The following is an 11,115-nucleotide window of genomic DNA, read 5'->3' as shown; positions in this document are numbered from 1 at the left end:
AGTTATCGGTTTCGTGGTTTGGTCATTTTTGCCTTTATTTTTTTGAGTGTGCAGTAATGTGTGCAAAGATTTTTGTTTTTTGAAACTCTAGTCGTATTCTGAATTTCACTAACAAGATCGTTTTTTAAGCTCGTTTCTTATATGTTATAAGATTTTTGCACTTGTAATTGCTCTTTGTACTACCGTGTAACAGTAATATTAGATTCGGTAGCTAGAAATGATCTCCTATATCGGTTACTTCTAATTACCGATTCCATATATTCAATGGTTCATTACTTACATCGTTCTTGCAGTCCGTCTGGAAAATCTAAATATAATATCTGCACTCTTAATTCCGCTCTGAAGTTTTGCGAAACACTTAGTAATTTCGTAATCGGTGACTATAACTGACATATATATATATAAGGTAATTTGTAGTTACCGATTCCATCTATTCGAAAGTTCATCACATGCATCATTATTTTTCCAATAGTTGTCTCACACGTAATAGCATTTTCGCACTCGTAATTGCTCTCTGAATTACCACGAAACAGCTACAAGCAATGGAATCGGTAACTAGAACTGAAGACCTCTCATATAGGTCAGTTCTAGTTTCCGAGTCCACTATTTGTTAATTTGCAATGCATTTTTTTTCTGAGTTCCTGCTTTGCCTAGGATTTATGGTGTTTCTTTCTCCATATTTTACGTTAGTAACTCTTATTTCTTATGATTCGCTTTATTTTCTCATTGTTATGTTCTATTTTAACTACTCCCCGCCCAAAACTCCAACTATCCTGTGCTTCTCCCGTTTGAATTACTCATCAATAATAGAATTAACGTAATTTTGCAATACGACAATTTCATCATGCACTATACTGTAATTCAGTTTAGGGTTCTCTGTTCCCCTCCACTCGCATAAATTACGATAATAATTCTAATTAGACACAAATTTTTTACACTTGTGTTCTTATATACTTCGGTTATCTTCAACTCGTTTACATGTAGTTCGCACGTAAATAATAATCGCGTTAAATCCACTACTTTATCGTGTGCTATATTCGTTTGTTTACGAGTGTGATCCGTTCCCTTCATAGATTGTCGATTGCAGCATCTTTGGCTTACGTATGACGTCATTGGTTAAAGCCGACTGGTGGAATCGGACACCAGAATTTATTCAGAAATTCAAGTATTCTCCACCATGCACTGTACTACAGTTTACGGAGCAGATGTAGACATTTCTTTTATTGGAAGACGGCCGTCAGCGATAGGATTATCTGCATGCACAACATGTACAACAGGGAGTGAAGTTCCATCAACCACAGGTGCTGGGAAAACTCATTCCACATTCCCTTTGCGACTCCGAAAACCACTCACACGGTGTGCGGGCAGCTGAAATAACAGAGAGCTACTACAACTCTACAAGTTAGAACTGATGTGCCAGGATTGCGACGGTAATGCAATGTTTGAGGATTTCTGTACTCAAAGGGCGTAGACACTGGCCGCTAAATTGGCAGTGTCGGGCTCCGAAACTAGTTAGACGTGGTCCAGGGCCGTGAGTGCATGTGTATACAGACTGTGCATCTGACTCGAGCAGGCAAAAACTCAGAAACAGACCGTTTTTGCAGTTTACTCTCCGGAGAAAGTAAGACTTACCCCGTCAGTCCAAAATAAAAAATTTAGGGACTGGATTAATAAAATGTAAAGAGAAGTTGAAATGGCAGCTTTAATGCTTCAAGTGGTTTACATTTTCTCTGCCCCGCCTGAAAACATCGCATAGAACGTTCGTACAGCCATGTGAAACTGTGAGGTAAGTCCCCCTTCTGGATGCTGAACTCACACGTAACGTTGGCTTGAATGTCGGTTATGTCGCCAAAGCGTTGACTTTTCATGTTAATTTCTTCAACCGGCTGTTTTGTGGTAGGTTCGTGTTGGTAGCACCAAGTCTCGTCACCCGTGCTGATTTTTTTATTCAGAAAAAAATTGTGTGAATTTCGCATTTCAGTCACATTGAAACAGGCGTCCATGTGTCGTCGTTTTTGTTCTGGAGTCAAGACGTTAGGGACAAGCCTTGAAGACACATTCCTCCAAATCACAAAGTTCTGGTGAATGTCTTGAACGCTTGACCCAGAAAAGTTTCTCCATTGATTTGTGACCGAATGATTTTCACACACTAGAACCGCAGGAATGTAAACTTGTTATTTATAGTTGTCAGTTCAACCTGCCACCGTAGATACTGCGCTGACGCCACGTAAATGCCAGGAATAAAATCAGTCTTGGAACGTTTTAGACGGAAGGTGTAACCTGCTGCACTACGAGTTCACCAATCATCACGTGAAGTACAGAATTAGCTCCAACATGAAATTAAGCTGGTGTACAATGGCTTTCAAAAATAAGTGAATAATACGGGCAAGTAACACCGTCTCCTTATGCTCTTTACGATGTATGTTCCTGAATTACTCAAAAGGAATTTGTGTAGTACCACACACTGTCGTAGTTAAACTGATAACACTTTTCTGCTGCTTCAGCGACTTGTTCAACACCGATCGCCTGTTTTATTCCATGCAATAAAAGGTACAATTTTTAATTAATATCATTTGTCATTTCCAGATTCTTTTTGCTACTTATAAGAAGAACTTTTACACTACTAAGCTTTAATTTACATCTGCACGAACAACGAAGAAAGACAGGTTCTCACTTGGAATGCATAATAGGATTTACACTTTAGTATACCGAAGCATTGCAAACGGAATGAAAATTGCAGAATGGGGACACTTAACCAAGAGAAAAGAAATACAACTATTGACATAAGAACTTAATGGAGTCTTACAAAACTCTGGAACGAAATGGTTACGCTTCCTAACACAGAATTTGGATAACAATACTCAAACAAAGTAATGACAAATAGCTAAGGAAATGGAATGAACAAAAATCCGGCACTCCACTCACCACAATAGTATAACTTTATATAGATTCTAGTTCCGCAGATAATGAAGAAACTGAAATAATGTGCGAAGAGAAAAATTAATTTGGCCAGATTATTAAGAGAGCAAAAATGTAATTTATATCTTCTTCCGAACAGGGACTTGGAAGGCCCAACGGTACCGACCGGCCGCTGTGTCATCCCTAGACCACAGGCATCACTGGATGCGGATATGGAGGGGGATGTGGTCAACAAACCGCTCTCCCGGCCGTCTGTCAGTTTTCCAGACCGGAGCCGCTACTTCTCAATCAAGTAGCTCCTCAGTTTGCCTCACAAGTGCTGAGTGCACCCTGCTTGCCGACAGCGCTCGGCAGACCGGATGGTCACCCATCCAAGTGCTAGGCCAGCCCGACAGCGCTTAACTTCGGTGATATGACGGAAACCGGTGTTGCCACTGCGGTAAGACCGTTGGCATAATTTGTGGGAGGCATAAATTTAGTGGTAGCAAAAGGAAGAGAGGAAAAAGCAGTAGGACTACGAAGGAAGGAAAGCGGAAACCATCTGGCAGAACATTTTACAGAGCGTAACATAATCATTGCTAACACTAGATTCTAAGAATCATGAAAGAACTTGGAACAATCCTACTGATACCAGATTGGAAACTGCAGATCATTACCAGTTACGCACCGTGAACATAATGTTCGTTATCAACTGCCGATTAAAACAGAAGAAAGTTCACGAAGGCAGGAAATTGAAGAGATAAATGGAAAGAATTTGGATGAGCCAATTAGGCAAAAATTTACTGGCGCAGAGGAAAGGAATACATCTCTGAGAGATTAAATAATGAAGGCAGCAGGAGAGCAATTAGGCGCAGTAGAAATCCTTATATAATACATGAGAATTTCAGTTTAATTGACGGAAGGTGAGAATATGTAAGTTCAACAAATGAAGGACACAAAGGGGAAAAATATGTGTAAAGTATAAGACTGACGGAGAGTGCCACTTCCAAAATCAGGAATGGCTAGAGAAAAAATGCAAAGGTGTATAACCATGTATGACCGTGGAGAGGGTAGACAACCATGTAGGAAAATCAATGAAACATTTGTAGAAAGGAATATTAGCTCAGTAGCAAGCAGATACCTAACAAACAAGGTAAAGTTGAAAGACTGGATTGGGTTGTTTGGGTAAGGTGACCAACCAGCGAGGTCATGGGTCTCATCGGATCAGGGAAGGACGGGGAATGAAGTTGACCGTGCCCTTTCAAAGGAACCATCCCGGCGTTTGTCAGGAGAGATTTAGGGAAATCTCGGAAAACCTAAATCAGGACGGCCGGACGCGAGATGGAACCGTCGTCCTCCCGAATGCGAGTCCAGTGTGCTAACCACTGCGCCACCTCACTCGGTTTGAAAGATGGCAGAAATGATACGAGAATGTAAAGAAAACGCGCATATTGAAGTGGAAGTAGATGAAGATGAGGAGGGTGACCTGATACTGCGAGAACTTGACACAACACTGAAAAACATCGTCTGTTCCCAGAGCTCAGTGCGTCTGGCTGCTGTGCAGAGGACTCTGGTTCGGTTCCCGGTACTTCCACAGATTTTTTGTTGGTGGGAGGAAAGCACTGGGTTGCACTGAGCCTTGTGAACACACATGATGGCGTAATTATAAGAGATGACAAAGCGATCGGGCGGCCCCGGTTGGTCAATCAGGGCCGGAAGGTATAGCTTTGTTTGCTCAAAAATCTTACTTGGAGCATGGCACTTGGACTTGAAAAAATTTTCATCGAAATATTGAGCTCATTTGGAGAACATTCGATGCAAACCGTCCATACAAGATACATGAGACGGGAGAAATACGTCTTGGAGGAGGCGATAATTCCCGTTTCAAAGAAGGTGGTTGTTGAGAGTTGTGAATATTAGGGACCCGTTCAGTAAGTCATGGTTGCTAACTACTGAGACTAATTATTTATGGGACAATAGATAGGCTACAGCTTTGTTTCCATGGAAATGCAGGCACACGCAGGATAATACTGTCCCAAAGACGTGTTTTGTAAGAATAACTGAAGAAAGCAAACGCACATTATAACACACTAACATCTATAAAAAACTGTTGCAAAATTGACTGGAATATTATTTCTTTTCTACAGATGTCAAGAACAAAATAGCTGGAATGAAATGTGAGAATGCAGATTTCCGCGACGGTAACATTAAATGAAATTCTCTCGGTCTTCCAACCGCGTCAAGCGGTTATAGTGACGCGAGCTTTCGACTAAGCACTCCCTATCTATCATGAAAAGGTATAACTGCCCATAGGCTGCTGGTACGCCCTTATATAAACTAGATATCGGCTGTGACGTCAGCAGTGCTCTCTGTATCACCATATGCAATGGCGCTCCCTGTATCGCCGTATGTGAGCATAGGTTGACTCGGATTTCGATGCACACGTTTCGACCTCGCGATCGCTGGATCGCACGCCTCGATGAACTGCAGGCCACCGTTCCCATTAAGAGTATCATCGACGACTTTTATTCCGATGCGTTCCTTAATTACACAGTCCTAGAAACTATCCATGCGAGCCACGGTATGGGTTTCGTCAAATTTAGTATGGTGATCGTTTTCTAGGCAAACTTGGCTAAAGCAGATTTTTGCGACGGGCATTTCAACAGCATTAACAATAACATCCAGTTCACCAAGGAATTACAAAGAGATGATGCATTGCCCTTTCTCGAATTCCTCGTCCACCACAAACTAAAGGAATGTATTGACCACAGCGTCTAGAGAAAACGTATCTACGCTGATTTAACGTGCACACCGTCAGCCACCTTCACCAGGCACAGAAGCGCATTGTGTTGCTAATATCGGTGCATTGTGGAAGGACGATATCGGACACCAATAACCTGTCCCCTGCCCCATGAGCTGTGCCGGCTATGGAATCTCTTCAGGAACAACAGCTACAACTTTCGCCACCAAATAAACGAAGTGATCTTAACGAACAATTACAGTAAGAGCACTGGCGAGGAACAGAAAAAGAAACTTGGGTTCTGTAGCTACGCGTAGGTCATCTTCTAAAACGACACAAAATGGAATCCATCTTAAAGTCACCGAAAAAATACGGCAATTACTGATACCAGTTACAGATGCAATAGGTCTCAGAACACCTGGAGACTTACAAGTTGGCATGTGTTACGTCTGACAAACAGGGTGCACCGTAGCATCCACTTCAGTTGAGCCTTTTTCTACGAAACGCTCACGAGATCAAACTGGGCAAAACCTCTGTGGGGGCTCTTACTAACGGCTTCAGGAACTGTGTTATCAAAGAAACCACCGAAATAAAAATTAGCCTGTAGCTCAGTGTGGCTTGGGGTCAAGTGATCACGAAGTTGAAGCGAGAGCATCGAATACGGAGTGAACGAATGCCCATGTATGGCAACTCCCTGAACAACAATGACGTCATAGCCGGCAGATAGCGCAAATAAGGGCGCACCAGCAACCCATCAGCAGTCATGCCACTCGACAATGACCAAGGAGTCCTTGGTCGCAAGCTCATGGCATTTTAGCCACTTGAAGCGACTGGAAACCCGAGATCACTCTACCCAAATGGAGAGAAAGATTATTTAAGACTTTTACGGAATCGGACAGCTGTTCTAACAGTCGAAGGCTGTGAAATAGTGTCAAGGACCGAGGACCTTTGTAGTCTGGTCCCTTCAACCCCCACAAACCAACCAACCTAAGAGTGTCAGTAGTTGAGAATGGAGTTAAACAGTATTGTTCAAGTTAACTTGAGGAAGGAGTGAAGGAAACCGAAGAGATATTAAAAATGGGGATCAATATTCAGGGATAGGAAATAGAGACTTTTAAGTGTAGTTTTGTCAGAGACCGAAAAGGATTTGAAAGGTAAGTTGAGTGGAATGTACTGTGTCTTGAAAGGTGATGGAAAGATGAACAATAACGAAAATACAACGGGGACACTGGTCAGTCGATGGTGAGATTAGGAAATGGGACACTAAAAATGGTTGACGAAGTTTGCCATTTGGATAGAAAAATAATTGAATATGCGAGAGATAGTGAATGAAAGCTCAGAGTGGCTCAGAATAATGTGGACATAGGTGAACAATGAAAGTTTTTAGGTAGTCACATCGATCTACTTTTATTCCGTTTAAATAGTCTTCACAGTGAGTTTGGCTGCATGGCGTCCAGTGGATATTGCTGAGTAAACATTTCTTCGGCTTTCCTTCGGTGCCGCTAGATGTATGCACAACGAATATCACAGTATATACGTAGTCGTTATAGTTAAAGTACTGCTAGTCATGGAGCTGAAGTGTGGGCGGTAATAATCGTACGGCAGCGAAACATTGTAGACGTGCTATGCGTTAATGCCGAACCGACTTCCGCTGAAAATAAAAACAACTTTTCCAATTTCGGCCACTGCGTGCAAATCTGGAGCTGTTTAGTGTTCATATGACGGTTTGACATCCACGCTGTCATTTGGCAAACCACAACTAGAGTGAAAAGTATGGCTATCGAGAAAAGAGATCGTGCGGTGTTAGTGAAACTGTTTTATGTGAACGGCAGAAATTGCAATGCTGCATTGAGAGAGTATCGCCTACTGAAACGTTCGAGAAGAGGCTCGATGTCATTAAATGGGTTACAGAAGACAATAATGAAATTCGAAAACACAGGTGAGCTTGGGGTGGCACCTGAAACAGGAAGCCGTCCTATTTCCGTGGAAGTTACTGATGGGGTTGTTGCTGTATCTGACCATGCGTTATGTGCCTGCAGAGAAATGGCTGTTATCGCCGAAAATACCAGTCGCTTGTTATAACTGTTTCTTTTAACACCAGTTTAACATGTGTGATAAAACCGCTCAAAATAAGCGGTTTCTGAAATAATCTATGCTCGGTTTTTCATTCCTGTTGTTTCCTGTAGTAAATGTAGAAATCAAAGAGACAGAAAATAGATAACTCCTTCAGTTTCAATATACATAGAATCAAAATTCTAAACTAAAGAAATTAGCACTGAACGGCGGACGCACTGTTTTTTCACAAAAATTGATAAGGGGTGGATTAGAACAGAAAATCGCCAGTATTTTACAACTGATTCAAATTTTTTGAAACTTTGTTCAAAATGATGCCACTATTTGGTGATAAGGAAAGTCAGCGTAGAACGATAAAAACTGAGGTTTTCATGTTAATTTGTCCTATTTCCGGGGCCAACTGCAGACAAGGGTATATTATACAGACAGAGATAATAGATGAAATGCTTTCAATTTTTATTCTAAACTATGAATAAATTGTTAAGTTACAAATTTTTCCTGATATGGTGTGGCAAGTTTGTCGTGACTCCTGCCGTTCTTAATTTTTCAAGGGAAATGGAGCGTTGTACTTCATCGGTACTGCACTGGGAAAAATACTTCCGGACTAAGGATGGCACCATTCTGTAATGCAACAAGTGTTCGACGACGACTGTATGAAACAACAATATAGACCAATATGGACTGCATGTACAAACTTACACGTACACGTGGTAACATGATCATTATTGTCTCAGTAGTGCCGCACCAATTCTTATAACATGTATTTTTTGCTCGTTTCTGTTGGCATTCTTGCTAAAATATCACTGACTGCTCTTCCTGTTTTGTATAATAACAAAATATTTGGAAGCAATGTGAACTTGACGCATGAAAACTACCCTTTTATTTTTTAAAAAAGTTAATTTAAAAATAAAAAAATTTTGCACTGCTGCTATGGCTAGCTGACATTTCAGTTTTTTAACCGGTTATCAGCAAAAAATAGAAACACTCCTGTTATAATGGAGACAAAACACCGAAAAATATCGGTTTTCAGAATTAAAACACTGGGATAGGTTTTAACTGATTGAGTTTTCCCGTCCCCTGTGCCGTCCCCTGCTCTCCTGAAGTGTCACGAGAATTGTCAATCTCATGGAACCCGTACAAGATACAGACGGGGCAACAACTGAACCCTCATGATCTTGGGTATCTGGCACTGATACCAGTTGGCCAGCAATATTCTGTGCAGTGGCGAGGAAGATTTTGTACTACAGTGAAAACATAGAACTTCCGACTTGAGGTATGTTAAACCGCGTGTCGCTCACGAAGGGCCATCGCACTCGCCGTATGACTTTGTTGATTCAAAAGCTCCTTTATCCTCGATTTTTCTTCTTTGAACTACACTCGGAGTGCCTGTCACGTGTACCGTGGAGTCTGCAAGTCTTCGCGATCTCTTTGTACAGCATGCGATTCCGGGTTTCCGAAATATAAGTTCTGTGGAAATCACAGTTTTGAAACAAATATGGGGAATACCTCGCGTCGCTCGGCCAGAGAAAGATCTGCATAATCCAACCATCCGTGTACGTGTTATCTTCAGAGGTTTTCCATTAGAATGGCCGCCAATTTCTGAATCCATATGACCTTTGACCCTGGTGATATCTAGAAGAACGCGTTTACGAGGGACATGTTCGATATCTATCTGGTCTGAAAGCCAATAACAGGAATACATTAAAATAGCATATGGGAATGCAGCCGGATGACTTCGCCGACAACCGCCGATATCGACAGGAGCACAACAAGCCGTTTTCAAGGCAAAACTGGAGCAAGTAAGTGCTGTGCAAGCGAATTTAAAACCTCAGTTTTCAGAGAAACTCCGGAGAGATAAAACACACACACACACACCACACACACACACACACACACACACACACACACACACACGCACCCATAAATTCTAGTACCATCCCAAACCATAGGTGACCGACGCTACAAGTTATCGATAGTGAGATTAATAATCAGCGGGTGAGGTAACATAAACTCTGTCTGTCCCTTTGTTTTTGACAAGAGAGAGAGCAGGATTCCACGCAGAATTTAAACAAAAGCTATTGTCTGTTTTTATAAGGTTACTTGCTAACTTAATTTAGACAGATTCGCTAATAACACTATGTCAATAGCTAGACGTGCATTCCAGACCTGCTGGTCTGGCCAGTATACGACATGACAGAATTGCAAGGAATACGGTAGCCAATAGCCTTACGCAAACAAGGGTCATCCTTTATGTAACCTAAAACGTGCCGGATTTTAGGTGACGGCCAAAAAATACCCTTCACATCATATTTCCGCAAAATACGACCAATGCTGTTCGAAATGCTTCCTACATAAGGCAAAAAGGCCAAGGAAAATGATGTCACCTCGGTGTTATTGGTATTCACCCGGTGCACAGTTGGTCGATAGTGCAACGCACTTCTGAACAGCCTTTCGCTACAACTGTTTCGACGAAAGGTGACTCGAGATGGTGCAATTAGTGACAAACTCTCTCGATGCGAGATGATATGGGTCCTGGGAACCAAGATGCGAAGTACCCCTGCACGGATGGTGATAACTATCAGCCTGCATATACATGTCAGTGTGAGCAGGTTTCTGATAAACGTCATAGACGAACCTACGGTCCACCTTCTCCCCACCAGCCGTCAAGGACGGGAAGACGCCCATCCTTTTCCACCACCATCGTGCAACAAACATTTGGATGGACTGAATTCAGGTCTTCTAAAAAGCCGTTCAAATGCTCACTGCGATGATGTCAAACAACAAAGGTGTCAACTACATATCTGAAGAAAAAAAGAAAAAGGTTTCGGAACCGCCGACTCGAAGGCAGTTTCCTCGAAATCTTCTATAAAAAAATTGGCAATAATAGGTGACAATGGTTTTCCCATCCCAAGTACGTCCGTCTGCTCGCAGTACTGGACTCTGAAGTACGTGGGAACCAACACATGTGGAAACAGGTTCGTTAATTCAGCACGAACCTACCTCAATGGCCGTAATGAGTAAGACAGACGAATACGAGTGAAGAGAGAGACGACATCAAAACTATCAGAGTCATTCCCACGCATTCCTTGTAATCGACGCAAGAAATGTTGCAATCGGACGAAGAGGAACTCCTTCCTTGTCGACCTTTAGGGAGACAATATAACCTAGAGGTAGCAGCACAATGAGAACTGAGGCTCCTGATAGACTCCTGCACAGGAAACTTTTATTCAGGGGCTGTTAGTCTCTCTCTCTTTCAACACCGATCATGTGATACGCTGGATCAGACAGTAAACATTTCATCTTTTGAACGTAATTCCGCATTTCCAAAATAGCGTTAGTATTGCCCTTGTCCACAGCTAAATTAACAATATATATATCAACTGTAGGTGAATGTAAAGCAGCCC

General features: G+C 42.0%; 1 pseudogene; it reads right to left on the bottom strand.

The window, feature by feature from the left end:
* Positions 1-3,254: 3,254 nt before the first annotated feature.
* LOC124803945 lies at positions 3,255-3,372 on the bottom strand (annotated as a pseudogene).
* Positions 3,373-11,115: the final 7,743 nt, after the last annotated feature.

Source organism: Schistocerca piceifrons, chromosome 6 (assembly GCF_021461385.2).
Source record: "Schistocerca piceifrons isolate TAMUIC-IGC-003096 chromosome 6, iqSchPice1.1, whole genome shotgun sequence".
Lineage (NCBI taxonomy): Eukaryota > Metazoa > Arthropoda > Insecta > Orthoptera > Acrididae > Schistocerca > Schistocerca piceifrons.
The sequence above is the reverse complement of the archived record's forward strand: the minus strand, read 5'-3'. Positions and strand labels throughout refer to the sequence as shown.